Source organism: Apodemus sylvaticus, chromosome X (assembly GCF_947179515.1).
Source record: "Apodemus sylvaticus chromosome X, mApoSyl1.1, whole genome shotgun sequence".
Lineage (NCBI taxonomy): Eukaryota > Metazoa > Chordata > Mammalia > Rodentia > Muridae > Apodemus > Apodemus sylvaticus.
The window spans coordinates 50,354,359-50,370,679 of record NC_067495.1 but is presented as its reverse complement, the minus strand read 5'-3'; the positions used below and the strand labels follow the sequence as shown (position 1 = coordinate 50,370,679).

Genomic DNA, 16,321 nt, shown 5'->3' with positions numbered 1-16,321 from the left:
TGGGAGGGAACGGGGCATGAGGACCTGGAAGAATACCACAGCAATACAACAGCCTGTGGCCCTGAAGACCCCATTGCAACCTGGCACTGTCGTTAAGGAAGAAACACAGAGCTTGTGAGTTCTTGGCAGCTGTTAACAAATGGTTTCTAATACATTCTTGGCTTTGTTATACTTATCTAATACCTTTTTAATGCTTTCTTTCTGTTTCCTTACTCTCCCCTCTCACTCCTGCCTCTTCTTGCTCCTTCCCCACAAGGTGTGGATGTTGGTCACGTGTGGAAGGTGGGCTGAGGTGCTTCATTGCTTTCTTTCTTTCCTTTATGCACCCTGGCTATGCTTCTTGTGTGCTGTTCTCTGCTTTTTTTCAGAGCATCTTTCCAACCTGCATGTCGAGTTCTGTGCTGCTGTGGCTTCTGGAAAGAGCTGGAGCCACCAGGTAGGTGGCTGCTGGCAACTTGTTTGTACCCAGCTCGGATGAACGTACAGAATTGGAGGCACCTTGATTTAAAAGAAAGAAACATGCCTGCTGGTTGTGTTTTGGGGCCCCTATCACCTGCCACAACATCCTGTTCAGGCATAGCAGGCTCTTGTCAAACAGTGATGTCAAAAGGGTTCAGGGGAATCTGGACATTCTGCACTGGTGGCCACCCAGGTCACAATGGCCACATGTCTTTGCTCCTGCTCACTCTAAGTCAAAGTAGAAACTCAGTCCCTGATTTTCCTGGGCCTTGGAGGCCCCATGGGTGTTCAACCCCCTGAAACTAATTGCTTCCATTAGAGGAGGCCTATAGGAAACAAGGGTGGTATTGGGGCTGCACCTGGAAGCTGTACTTAACACTGAATCTAAGATCTTTCCCTTGTGTCTGCCTGCTCCAGGGTTCTTTTCCCAAGAGGCTGCTCACCGATTCTAGCTCAAGACCTAGACTCTGGCCCTTTGTCTGGTCAGTTGCACAACTGTTGAAACCCTAATTACTAGGAGGTCTAGAAACCTCTAGGCTTGATGCTTCCTCTGTAGCGCAGACCCCTGCTTCCCCAGACAGTGTTGATCACTCACTTAAGAGCAAAGTGGTCATGATCGGGCTTCGCTTTTAGCTTGAACAACTATGTGTCAACAAATAGAAAATTATTTGGCACCAAGTCTCCATCTGTACCAGTTGGAGCAGGGATCAGCCAACCACTAGAGCCTTAAAGAGGGCTGAGAGGTACAAAGCTTGCTTATTAGCTAGCAGCTCCCTGCCAGCCTTCCCTTTGGCTCATGATTGTCTTCGTCTCAATGGCAATTTACAGAACTCTCACTTCTTTCCTTGCCTGCCCTTATCTGCTTCTGGGATAAGAACCACTTATGTGACAACAATACCTAAGTGAAGACAGACATGCATTCCATGCTTATAATCAAGTCTGATACTTTCAAATGATCTAATCCATCTCCGATGCAGAAAAGACAGAACAGGCACATCCTTCTACTCTGCTGGGAGACCAGCTGACTCTAAGAATTGAATTCCAAACACTTAATACATTCAGTTATATGACAGAAAGTGAGTCTATGGAAATGGTATTTTGTGAATGAGCATTTAAATAAAAAAAAAAAACCTCTTATGTAAAAAAGAGAGAATAAAATGAGAAATTAAATTTTTTGATAGGGAATCCTTTGTCAAATCCAATATGTATATATACAGATCATAACTTGCTGAAAACTAAAACAATATTATTCACTTTAATACAAAATTAAAGAAAATATATGAGGCCTAGTGCAAGTATACAGAGGCTATAAAATATTTTCTTCCTTCTTTTTTCCAAAATAGGAAATATTAAATCATACACTTGACATAAATTTTCTCCTCCAGTTCTTGAAAACATTTTCCTCCTGTCCATTGTCCTGGTAGCACTAATGTAATCATTATATTGTAGAGGAAAAGCATGAAAATACAAGTGTCTTTTAATGGGTTCTTGCATAATACTAAGTCTACTTTCTATTCTTTAAATGTGTAAAAATAAATAAATAAATAAATAAATAAATAAATAAATAAATAAATAAATAACAGATTGAGATAAAAAGCCAAATGGTCCAAATTGTTTAACTCCTTTATCATATCAACCTGGGTTCTAACTATATGCTAATTCATTCCTTTTTTTCTTTGAGTCATAGCAAGAAAGCAAAGAAATCACCTTGATAATTTCTTTCCAAGCCATTTGTTTTCAATTTCAAAGGTTCTTCTAAATATACTTAGCTTAGTAGAGAGATGTTTGTTCCCATTGTATAAAATGACTAAATTTTGACATCAGTGCAATTTAGAAAGCATTTTATTTTGTGAAGGTGTGTTTTTCTGGCAGCCAACATCACATTAACAGAAAGTGCTGCAAACTACAGAGATTGCAAAAGTAATAGCAGGGAGGATACAGATATTTGAGAAACTCCTGTTTTCTGAGCAATTGAATATATTGACAAGTGCTTTCCAGCCTGCCTGTCTTCTCTACTTCTCTGAATTTTGAAATAATTGCAAGTGCCAGAGTTGTAGGCTCTACTGGGTTTGAGACCATATTATTTCTGTCTTGTGAATAAGAAGCCTGAAGCCACATTATAAAATGAGTTTAAAGTAGAAACATCATAGATGGATTTTAAAATTTTAAAAGCAAGTGTATCAGAGTTCAGAGAGAATATTCTGAAAATAGCATCTTAACTTTATGCTGGGACCTTAAAGTGCATTTACTATAGCATAAATTTTTTCCCTCTACAAAGCATGATGCTCCATAATTCTTGGTAAAAAATAAAATACCATGTTTGAGGAGAAAGGAGGGTAACTGTGACTGATGTTAGATTTATTTTCGATAAAGGGGACATAATTTGGACTGTACTAAAACATCAGGGCATTTTAAGTTACAGTCAAAACACAGTTTCATGATACAGACACACAAATGTAGGTATGCAATATATAAGATTTGGGTTTTTTTATTCATAAAATAGAAATATCACTACCATCATACACTTCAAAAAATTGGTAAGAGTGGTGCATATCTATTTGTAGAAAGCTTAGAGCAATAAGTGATACATGTGACAATTACATAAAATAATATGTAAGAAAACTGATTAATAAACAATAAACTGACAAAAGATGATTTGTGTTATCTGATGCTAATTACTGATATATAATTCTACACATTGAATAAAAACAATTTTACTTTTCTATCTCAGAGATTATACCACATTAGAAGACCTTTGAGCAATACATTGAAATGCCTGTGACTAAGCTACATTATCATTATTAAGAATTATCATGATGTACTCCATAAATTTGTATATTTCCAATATTAATTGAATAAGAAATTTGAAATAAATTATGATTAAACTTGCTCTAAAATAGTGATTTGATCCTGGTAGGTACACTATTAAAGAGGTCCACTAAGTCTTTCATGTTATTGTAGAAAGTGGTGGGGAAATCTCTAATTGCTATTGGCACAGGTGAGTGCCATTAGTATCAAATTATGCATGGCAGAAGCAATTTCCTAAAAGACCTGTGTTTTCTTAGTGGTTAAAAGCTTTAGCATGACTTCAGTGACTAAGTCATTAACAGAGAATGATTTAGACACAGGAATGATCTAACAAAATGTTTAACTATGAAATAATAATGTAGTTAATAAATGTTCTTGAAATTTATTTTCAAACATACAAAAAGAAATCTTGCTGGAAAAGGAGACAGCAATAACCAGAAAAAAAGCCAACAAAACATTTCCTTATGTTTCCATTGTCTTCATATTTAATTAAATATTCACAGTTTAAAGCGTGTAGTGTACCTAGGTGCTATATTATTGATATTTATCATCATCTTTTGTCAGTTTCATTCAGTTTTCAAAATAGACTAAGACCAAGTATATTTTAGGAGGCTATGGAAGTGATGATAGTGAACTATTCTACTCTGATTAGAACTGTATTCATTAATAAAGCAATTTAAATGAAATTAGAAATTTAGTTCACTGTCTTAAAGCACCTTTTAAAAATATTTATGTTCTTTGTTGATTTAGAGGCCAGTGATATGGTTTAGTAGGTAAAACTGTCTGCAACCCAATGCTGGAAGCCTTAGTTTCAACCCTTAAATCCATGTAAAAAGCTGGTATAATGGCTTATATTTGGAATTTTATTACTCCTGCTAGGAGATGGAAGTTTGGAAACAGAAGATGCATTGCAAACCTTCCAGACTACTTAGCCTGAAAAAACCAGCCGCCAGAAATAACAAGAGAGATCCTGTCTCAAAAAATAACAAGGACAGGAACAGACTGCTAAAAGTTGGCCATTGACCTCTTCATGGCTGCCTTGGTATATAGGTGTATGCATGCACAGAACACACACACACACACACACACACATACACACACACACACACAAACATGCTTTTACAAAATAAAATAAATGTGTATATTTTTAAATAAATTTAAGTGTAATATACTGACCACATTTGATTTACAAGCACATTTTCATTTTAACCACTTTCAATTGAAAGTTACAATTTATCTATTTTCTATGATAGAAAACATCTATTTACTATCAGAAGTAATGTGATAACATCATGTTTGCTGCATTCTGAGAAATATTAACATATCCTAAAAACATTAAGTATATGGTGTGGTATGTTTGGGCAATCATGTGTATTTGTATACATCCCCACCAGCATAACATTAGTCACTTAAATAAATCCTCAATGTTCCCTAGGTGTTGCTGTCTTATTTTTCACCACAGGCAACCACTTTCTGTCATGAGACATTAATATTCTTCAGAATATTATGTGAATGAAATCACATACTATGCAGTATTTTGTGCTTCAACTTTATTTATTTTTTTTTTCAGGAAATGCTTTTTTTTTTTTTTTTTTTTTTTTTTTTTTTTTTTTTTGCTCTTCACCTGATTTTTTTTTCATTTTTATTTTTATTTATTTATATTTTTTTATTTACATTGCAAATGATTTCCCCTTTTTTGGGTCCCCACTCCCCACAAGTCCCATAAGCCCTCTTCCGTCCCCCTATTCTTCCATCTACCCCTTCCCACTTCCCTGTTCTGGAATTCCCCTATACTCTTGCACTGAGTCTTTCCAGAACCAGGGGCCACTCCTCCATTCTTTTTGGACATCATTTAATGTGTGGATTATGTCCTGGGTATTCAAAGTTTCTAGGCTAATATCCACTTATCAGTGAGTGCATACCATGATTGATCTTTTGAGACTGGGTTACCTCACTTTCAGCCATTAGAAACAATGAATTCATGAAATTCTTAGACAAATGGATGGTGCTTCAACTTTAAATTTAGCTTCATACATTTTTTTTGGATTTGCACATGCTATTGTATATTATTAGTGGTTCATTCCTTTTTAATTACCACTGAGCAGTGGTCAACTGTATGGTCACTCAATCTCTTCCTTTACTCATCACATGCTGCATTTTTTCTTCTATTTTAAAACAAATAAAGCCACTTTTAAAAAGTTCCAATAATGGATTATGCACCCATATAATAGACAACCACTTTGTCTTCAGTATGGTTGAAGATGTTCAGATTATCAACTGAACAAGTAGGATAAATAAAGATACTGCCCTGTAAAATGTAGGTGGTCAGCATTCAGTTATTTAAAGGCACAAATAGAACAAAAATTAAGTCATATAAACACACACTAGTATAAATCTGTAAGAGTATGAATTTGTCTTAAGATAAAGAATTTATGTATAAAATTGATTAAAAAAATGAATTCAGCTGGGCACTTAAGGTCCAGTAGTAAATAGACAAAACAATTAATACAAAGGTATTTTGGTGTATTTTTTTGTCAGCTTTCTTTGGGTATTTTTAAACTTACTGATCTTGTGCTTGATGGTTTCTGAGTTTATGTTTCTATGGTGTGTATGTCTCTCTGTGTGTGTCTGTGTGGGTCTATAAGTTTTTTTTGGGTATGTGTTTCTGATCTTTTTATCATCATTTTTATTTTATTTTTGTTTTTGTCTGGTTTGTTTGTGTACTTGCTTATTTTCTAAGGAAAGACAGAGGGAAAATATGAAGTTAATTGAGTCAGAAGGTAGAAAGAATAATGAAGGAGAGGCAATTCATCAAAATATACTGTATTTAAAAATAATCATTTTCACCAGGCAGTGGTGATGCATGCCTTCAATACCATCACTTGGGAAGTAGAGGCAGGTGGATTTCTGAGTTATAGACTATCCTGTTTTACAGAATGCGTTCCAGGACCACCAGAGCAATACAGAGAACACCTGTTTCAAAAAACCATAATAATAATAATAATAATAATAATAATAATAATAATAATATTCAATTAAAAATTCAATGAAAATCATTAGATTCTAAAGGAAAGGAATAAAGAGCTGGACAAAAATAATGATCGATTACTGAGATAACTTTAAAAAATATATAATGAAATACTTATTTTATAAAAACCTATAAAAATGAAAATACACGTAATTTTCAAGAAGAGTGAAATCTATGGAATGAATGTCAAGAAGTAGAATTTGAAGTAACTCTTTTTTTTCCTAAATAATTGGAAAGATTTGCAGACAAAAATTATCTTTCCTCTTGTTAATAACACCACTTTTTTGTTTGGCATGTTTTTGTCCTATTGGGATTTTATTTTCATATTTATTGTTTTTCTTCTTTGTTTTGTTTTTAAAGAGAGAAAATATAAAGTTGGTTTCATAGGACCAAGGTTTAGTTTTCAGCATCAGTATGGTGACTCACAAGCATCTGTAATTCCAGTTCCTGTGATTCCCACAGCTTTTTATATCTTTACAGGCACCAGTGGGAACATGGCAAACAAACCTACATTCATGTGCAAACATATTCACATAAAACTAATATAAGTAAACATTATAAATAAATAAACAAATAGAATAAGAGCTAAACAAATAGAGTTCTTTAAATGAATTTACTCAAAGCATGTTATCCTGTTTTATGAGAAAAATAACTAACTTCTTCATTAAAACATGCAGTTCTAAGTACCTCTTAAGGGAAAAGTAGTAATATATTATATGTTTCATATCAAATTCTGATCCACAATTCCAATAATATACTTATACATTGATTTTTAGTAGAGTCTTTAAATAAGATTAGTTGTGGCAAATGCTAATTGCTGGACAGAGAGTCTGTCCACAAGGGTCAAGGTGTCAAGTCAAATTCTGGATCTCAATCTTCTGCAGCTTGATAAGATTCATTCCTGGTGACAGTTATATTGGTAATATGGAGGAAAGCACAATCAAGTACTAATCCCATTTACAAAGGACATGCAAACAGTCTAAGGTATGCATTACCCTTCAAAAATACTTCAAAAGCTATATAAGTTTTATGATAGAGGCTCATATCAGTAACTCCCTTGAAAGTTAACCTTAGCTGGAATTGGAAAATTGTTTTACTCTATGAACAGATTTATGTGTAATAATTAGAGTGTGACACAAGAGGCATTATAAGTAGAATTATACTCATAATATATTTAACTGTTTTTCAAAATTTATATTTTGTAAGAGGCTAGATTAGTCTAACAGATGTGTGATCACAAACTGTAAAGATAAAGTACATATATTACATTTTAAAAGGCAATTGAAAACAGAGAACCATGTTAGCTTTAGAGTGGAATAACTTTTAATTTAAAGCTATTATAAAAGAACTAAATCACATTTGAAGTTAAAATATAAATTTCTCAAAGAAATACTGAATAATGAACTAATAAACAGAAATCTTACTAATATTTTACATGTAAATTTATTTATGAAATGAATATAAGTAAATAAAAGCTAGAACCAGTTTAAGAATAAAATATTTGAAATATAATGTTCTTTCAATGTATCCACCTATCTTTAAAAATAGCAAAGAGAATTAGGTCATGTTATAGTAATATTTTTGTATTATATTATGTATCTTATATTTATAGTCTTTGATAATACTCCCACTTCGATATGATACTAGCTTGGTAATATATTCCAATAAAGACAATAACCAGCCTCTGTAATTCATTTTTCTATGTCCAATGGGAAATTCATCTGTTCTGCCTGACCCCACAAGACAATTTCTCAAGAACATCAAAATATTAATTTTCTTATATTCTCATAACCTCTCATTTCTAATTGAGATTTGGAAAACATTTTTAACAGTCCTTTTCAGTCTAATTCATAGCCTTATGATTAGCCCAAAGGCTATTTAGTCTCTTTTCATGACCCTAGCTGACATGAATTATGTATCCAGTATGTGCCAGTGATTTTATCTATCTATCTATCTATCTATCTATCTATCTATCTATCTATCTATCTATATCTATAGATATAGATATAGATATATATAATTTCATATGTTTTAAGAACATATAAATGAAGTGCATGATTTTTATTTCTAGCACTCAGGAGGCAGAGGCAGAAGCAGGTAGATCTCTGTAATTTAGAGACCAGCCTGGTCTACAAAGTAAGTTGAAGGATAGCAAAGGTTACACAGAGAAACCCTGTCTAAAATAATATGCATAATAAAAATACTACTACTGCTACTGTTACTACTACTAATAATAATAATAATAACAGTAATCAGTAATAAGTAATAAGTAAGTAAATATATAAGAACACATCAATGCAGCTACAACCTTTTATAAGACTAAATATTATCAATATTGTATATAAAAATAAAGACATTTCATGTGGGCAGGTGAGATGGTACAATGAATGAAAATGACTGCTGCCAAGTCTGAAGACATGAGTTTAATCCTATTGTCCAGTGTGATGAATGGAGAAACTCAGTCATACAAATTATCCTGTGACTTCCACACATGTACAATGACACAGACATGCCTTGTGTATACCTCTTAATCTTCATATAGTTAGTAAATTCTCTATGATGCCATTTTTGTCAGTATTTAAAAGATTGAAACTAGGTCTCTATTTCTCACCATGTCTAAAATTCTCACTCTGAACAATAATTAGTTAAACATTAATCAAAGACTGTAAATGTAAAACCTGAAACTTGAATTTTTAGAGAAAAAGTAGGTTATTAATATCTTGCATATATATGTAAGACATCAATATCCTAATTTTATAAGAGAAAAATTAGTTTATATATATATGTATATGTATATGTATATGTATATGTATATGTATATGTATACATACACACACACACACATATATATATATATATATATATATAAGCAAGACATTAATAACCTCAAGAAATAATAGTGAGAACTGTCAAATATAAAAAGAAAACACTGTGCTAACAGCAAAGGAAAAAGAAAAGAAGAAACAACCTACAAGGTCAGAGAAAAATCTCCCATTTGACATAGGACTACTATGAAAACATCAAAATTTTAAAAGAATCCTAACCTAACAATCCAATCAATGAATGGAAATTTCTCAAACATGAAATACAAATGCTTAAATAACATATGAACTATATTGAATGTTTTAGACAGTAAAGGAATACAAATTAAAACTACAAAGTAAAACTACAGTGAGTTTTCATCTCACTTCAATTAGACTAAAGAAAATAAATAGCAACAAGTCTTATGAGAATGAAGAGAAAGAAAATCCATGAACACTGCTGATTTGGAGGTAAATTATACCATCCATTGTGAAAATATGTATAGAAGGCTACCCAAAAAACTAAAAGTAGAATTACTATTTGAAATATCAATAATAATTCTGGGTATATACCAAAAGGAATCTAAGACAACATAGTAATACAGTATTCAAGATATGCAACCAATACTGATTTTACAAATAGAGAAATAGATATAGAAAATGTTGTATGTATACACAATGGAGTACTATGCACTCATGTAAAAGTAGCTTTCATTTGCCAGATATAGTCTTGCAGGCTTGCAGCAAAATAAGCTCACCATTTCTAGCTCTTTTTCAACTCTGACTGGCTGGTTCCACTTAGATTTTCTGACCCAAGCTGCTCTTGAAGCTCACTGATTCAAACTTGCATCTCTTAGTTTCTAACTGAATTTCTCTGCTTGGAAAAGCTGCCTCTAAATTCCAGGAACTGAACTACACTGACTGCATGAATTGAATGAAACTGAAAGGAACTGCACAAACTCAACTAAATTGTACTCAACTGAACTGTACTGAACTGAATTCAACTGAACTTCACTGCATTGTCTGAACTCAACTGACTACCCTCACTTAACTGTCCTCCACTTATATGTCATTGTTTGGGATTAAAGGTGCATACTAAAAGTTCATCTCTATTTTAGACATAGGGATTAAGGGTGTGCCTGTATTCCAGCCTTATCACACAGAAAGTCTTTGGATGTTATCTCTTGCCAGAGCAGACATGTTGCTGGATTAAAATTCCCCTACATTTTCATGAAGATGAAATCATGTCATTTGTGTTTATATGTACTCAAATTATATATGTTTCTCTTATTTATAGATCCTAGACTTTAAATAAATAAATGAATAATAAATGTATCATATAAATATATGAATTTATATGCACATAATACGCATCTATGTATATGTTATAATACACACATATTAAATGTGTATATGTATAATGTGTATCTGGCAAAAGAAAGGATGGGGAATTTTGGAGAAAGAACAGAAGAGAGAAAAGGGAGGGCATGGAGGCATAAAACACAACACATGATATACTTGAAATTAACTTTGTGAAATCTAGCATTATGTATAGTGAATATATACCAATAAAAAGTTGAAAACAGTGCTCACTTCGGCAACACATATACTAAAATTAAAACTATACGGAGAAGATTAGCATGGCCCCTGCAAAAAGATGACATGCAAATTCGTGAAGTGTTCCATATTTTTACCATCCAATGGAAAAAAAATAGCCTTTTCAACAAATGGTGCTGGCTCAACTGGAGGTCAGCTTTCAGAAGAATACAAATTGATGAATTTTTATCTCCTTGTACTAAGCTCGACTCCAAGTGGATCAAGGACCTCCACATAAAACCATGCACTGAAACTAATAGAAAAGAAACTGGGGAAGACCCTTGAGGTCATGGGCACAGGGGAAAATTTCCTGAATAGAACACCAATAGTTTATGCTCTAAGATCAAGAACTGACAAATGGGACCTCATAAAATTACAAAGTTTTTGTAAGGCATGGGACCTCATAAAATTAAAAAGTTTTTGTAAGGCAAAGGACACTGTCAAGCAGACAAAACAGCAACCAACAAATTGGGAAAGGATCTTCACCAACCCTAAATCCAACAGAGGGCTAATATCCAATATATACAAAGAACTCAAGAAGTTAGACTCCAGAGAGCCAAATAACCCTATTAAAAATGGGGTACAGAGCTAAACAAAGAATTTTCACCTGAAGAACTTTGAATGACTGAGAAGCACCTTAAAAAATGTTCAACATCATTAGTCATTAAGGAAATGCAAATCAAAACAACCCTGAGATTTCACCTTACACCTGTCAGAATGGCTAAGATTAAAAACTCAGGAGACAGCAGGTGTTGGCGAGGATGCAGAGAAAGAGAAACACTCCGCCACTGCAATGGTGGAAATGCAAGTTGGTACAACCACTCTGGAAGTCAGTTTGGCTGTTCCTCAGATAACTGGGCATAACACTTCCAGAGGACCTTGTTATACCACTTCTGGGCATATACCCAGAGGATTTCCCCAGCATGCAATAAGGACACATGCTCCACTATGTTCATAGCAGCCCTATTTAAGCTGGAAAGAACTCAGATGTCCCTCAATGGAGGAAAGGATACAGAAAATGTGGAATATTTACACAATGGAAACTACACAGCAATTAAAAACAATGAATTCATGAAATTCTTAGGCAAAATGTTGGATCTGGAAAATATCATCCTAAGTGAGGTAACCCAATCGCAAAAGAACACACATGGAATAGAGTCACTAATAAGTGGATATTAGCTCAGAAACTCTGAATACCCAAGATACAATTCACATATCAAATGACTCCCAAGAAGGAGGAAAGAGAGGTCCCTGGTTCTGAAAATGCTTGTTCCAGCACTGTAGGGGAGTACCAGGACAGAGCAGTAGGAGCGAGTTGATAGGAGAATGGGTGGAGGGAAGAGGTCTTAGGGAAGTTAGGAAGGGGGAAACCAGAAAAGGGAAAATCATTTTGAATGTAAATAAATAATATTGAAAATAAAATATTATAAAAAAATGTTGAAAGCAAATTGCAATATAACCCAAACCCTATGTTCCTCATCCACATTCAGTGCTTTACATATTTTTCTTTGTATTTTTTATTATATATTTTTATTTTCTATATTCTTTGTTTACATTCCAAATGATTTCCCCTCTCCCAGTTCCCCCCTCCCCATATGTCCCATAAACCTTCTCTCCACCCATTCTCCAATCACCTCTCTCCTTTTTCTCTGTCCTGATACTCCCCTCCAATGCTAAATCAAGCCTTTCCAGGATCAGGACCCTCTCCTTACTTCTTCATGGGAGTCATTTGATATGCTAATTGTGCCTTGGAGGTTCAGAGCTTCTGGGCTAATTAATTTCCACTTATCAGAGATTGCATTCTATGTGTATTCTTTTGTGATTGGATTACCTCACTTAGGATGAACAATGAATTCACAAAATTTTTAGGAAAATGGTTTGATCTGGAAAATTTTCTTTGTATTTTATATCCAATCAATGTACTAGGACCTAATTAATTTTTTTGGTAGCGAATTTATTTTCTTTTATGTGTATGAGTGTTTTGCCTGTATGACTGTAAGTGCACTACTTGTGTACCTGATGCCCATAGAGGCCAGAAGAGTTCTCCTGGAACTAATGTGACAGATAGATGCAAGACACCATGCGGAAGCTGAGGACTAACCTCATCCACTTGAAAAGAAAATGCTCCTAACTGCTAAGCTTCAATACTAGGATATATGGTATGTTTTCCAAACTATTGTATCTATGGCATTTTTTAACACAGGCTGGTGTTTAGCAAACAATTGTTAAAAACTCTGTTGTGCAAAGTTTTTAAAATATAAAGACTATTCCTACTTATGTTTAAAATGTAAAATAATTCTTAGAAATATATATTGAAAGAATTATTTGTAAAATAAAAACTTAAATATAAAATATGTGCAATACAAAGTTCTGGGATGATAAAGAACTATAATATGCTTCAGTTTTGGCAAAATGAAAATGAATGTAGAAACATTTAAGACTTTGTACTGGAGACATGGAGGATGTACGTTTGTGGGACCCTTTCTCATGCTGGCCTGGATACCTGTTGAGAGAGAGACCCAGCTGGGGAGTATGAGTCCTTGATCCTTTCTGCTGGCTCTCGGGCCTTTCTGAGAGTTCTGTTCCATTGCTCCAACATGGCAGGTTTGGATATGAAAAGACACACATGATTTTAAAGCTTTATTATATAAAAGTAGGGGAAAAGAAAAGAGATAAAAAGGTAAAGAGAGAAAGAAGAGATAGAGGGGTAAGAGCAGGACATGGCCACATGCTAAAAGAATGGAGAGGGGAGGAGCGGAGGGGAATGAGACAAGGGAGAGAGTAAGAGAAGAAAAGAGGACAAGAGACTGTGGACAAGAGAGTGAGGAGGGGCAATGAATCCCCTTTTATAGTGGGCCAGAATACTTGGCTGTTTCCAGGTAACTGTGGGTGGGGCAAATCTGGCTGTAACCAGGTGACTCTGGGGGTGTAGTCCAGCCAGAACAGTAGGGGCCTAAGGAATAGCTCTATTTGACTGATGGCCACAGGGTTATGTCCAACATACCTTTATAGGTTATAATTTACATTCAAAACAATTTGACCACTTACAGGGTTTGATTAGTATTAACAAATATATTAAGTCATTTAACTATGTCTAAACATGAAATAGAATAGTTTTATAATCCCCAGAAGACTTCCCTTAAGAACATTTATATTTAATCCTCTTCAATATTTCCATACCTAGGACAACTAATGACTGATTTTCAAAGAAAATTCCCTATAACTATCCTGTATTATAATTCTATGTTGGTTAATAACAAAATATCAATATTATTATAAACATATTCTAGGAGAAAACCCACTACTATTGATCTACTAAATGTACATAGAGTTAAACTATTAATAATTTGTAATTACACCTAATAGATTAATATATCTCTCAACCTTCATTTAAAAAAACTATTTGTATTCAATGTTAGTTACCTGAGACCTACAACTGGTCAAGATATGGAGAAAAAGAGATTGTGAAATTCTTAGCCCTAAATGAAGCATCTATGTCACACCTTCTTTTTCCAAGTCTCTGGAATCATTGCAGAAGAGGAAAGAGAAAGAATGTAAAATGCAGCACATGACTATAAGGAAACAGGGCATTTACAAATGTGAATTCACATATAGGTCTTGTTTATGTGAATATGTTGTTGAGATTTCATGGCATAGCTTCCTTGTCATATATAGAGATACTATTTAACAGAAGATTTCCTGATCATCTCGCTTTTTTAAGGAAGTTACCTTAAAAGTTTTATAATATTATTCATGGTGGTTTTGATTTTTATTTTAGGGGATAATTATTGGTGATACTGGATTATTTTAGACATTATTGATGACCATCAGAATGTTGTTCTTGGGGAAGAAAGTAAAGAGTTTCACACAGTCAACAATAAGAGCTTCATAAAAACAAACAAGACATGAATATATACATACATGAAAAATTTGAATGGAATCACCTAATATTTTGGGAGACAAAGCTACAACAAGATGTCTCTCTCCATAAAATGAAACCTCCTGTGTCAGGAATAGGTTATATTTCATAGGTTTTGGCTGAAGGGGACAGGTGGAAACTTCCAAAAATCCTAGTCTATTATAGCTGCTATAGATTATTCTTCACAAACTGATGAAAATACACTATTACTGAAAGAGCACTGACATAACTCCCATTCAGCTGGTGACTACCTGGAGCCTTTACCCCTACTAACTAATGTTCATAGTAGTGGAAGTTACTATGAAGGACACAAGAGGAAAAAGCTAAACACCAATCCAGCTACACATGCTTTGATCTTCAATGGTGACCTGTCTACAAGATACGCAGGTACAATAGAGGAACAAAAGCGGGAGTAACCAACCACTATCTGATTGGATTTAATGCCTACTCCAACAGATATAACTCATGCCCAAAATATTAGCGAGGAGAAGGGTCTTGAAGCCCATGCCCACAGTGACACACCTCCAATAAGACCACACCTCCAAATAGTTCCACTCCCTGGGCCAAGCATATTCAAACCATGACAGTTCCCAATTAAACGCGGCATTGACACCAAGTGAAACAACATGGAGAAGATCTTAAATTACACCTCTATAATGAGCTGCATTTGGCCCCTTAAGAGCACATTGTATGACTCAGTGAATCCCCATGAACCCCAAGGCCAACTGTGAAAAGATAATCCAGATCATGTTTGCATGCTTAGCACTCCAGCCATATACATAGGCTGTGCTGTCTTTGTATGCCTCTAGTCATACCAGTGGCAATATAATCAACTCTGGAGACTGAGTGACCCATACTGCGCCCATCTATGAGGGCTACACTCTCCCTCATGCCATCCTGAATCTGGCGCTGGATGGTTGGGACCTGAAAGACTACTTTATGAGGATCCTGACCACATGACTTAAGCTTTACCATCACAGCAGAGAAGAAAAGTCTATGTGACTTCAAAGAGAATCTGTGCTATATTATGCTGAACTTTGAGCAAGCGATGGCCACTGCTGCTTCCTCTCCCTCTCTGGAAAAAAGCTAGGCTGTTTGATAGTCAGGTCTTCTCTATTGGCAATTAGTAGCTTCACTGTCCCCAAGGTTCTTTTCTAGCCCTGACTCTTATATATAGAATCCTGAGCATCCATGAAGGTACTTTGAATCCCATCATGAAATGGGGCAGTAACATCTGCAAAGACTCTATGCCAACATGGTGCTGTTCTTGGTACCATCATGTACCCAGACATTGCTGACTGGATACAGAAGGACATCACTACTCTGGCTCCTAGCACCATGGAGATCACTCTTCCTGACTGCAAGTACTCTGTGTGGCTTGGTGGCTCCATTTTGGTGTTACTGCCCACCATCTAGAAGATGGGGATCAGGAGTGTGAGTCTAGCTCCTCCATTGTGCACTGCAAATGCTTCTCAACAGAGTGTTTCTGAACTATATTTTTATACCCTTTTATTGACAAAGTCTAACTTGTAAAGAAAATCAAAAAATAAAGGAAACAAAACTGAGACAACATTGACATGGCTTTATGTGTTTTTGTTTGTTTGTTTGTTTGTTTTTGGATTTTGTTTTGTTGCTTTTTGACTCAGGATCTAAAAACTGGAAGGGTGAAGGTGACAGCAGTTGGTTGGAGCAAACATCCACCAAAGTTTG

General features: G+C 34.6%; 1 non-coding gene and 1 pseudogene across 1 annotated transcript; both read left to right on the top strand.

The window, feature by feature from the left end:
* Positions 1–16: 16 nt before the first annotated feature.
* On the top strand, positions 17–16,027 carry LOC127674465 (actin-like; annotated as a pseudogene).
* On the top strand, positions 10,682–10,788 carry LOC127675843 (U6 spliceosomal RNA). Its single transcript, XR_007975534.1, has one exon. It is a non-coding gene; the product is annotated as a U6 spliceosomal RNA (small nuclear RNA).
* Positions 16,028–16,321: the final 294 nt, after the last annotated feature.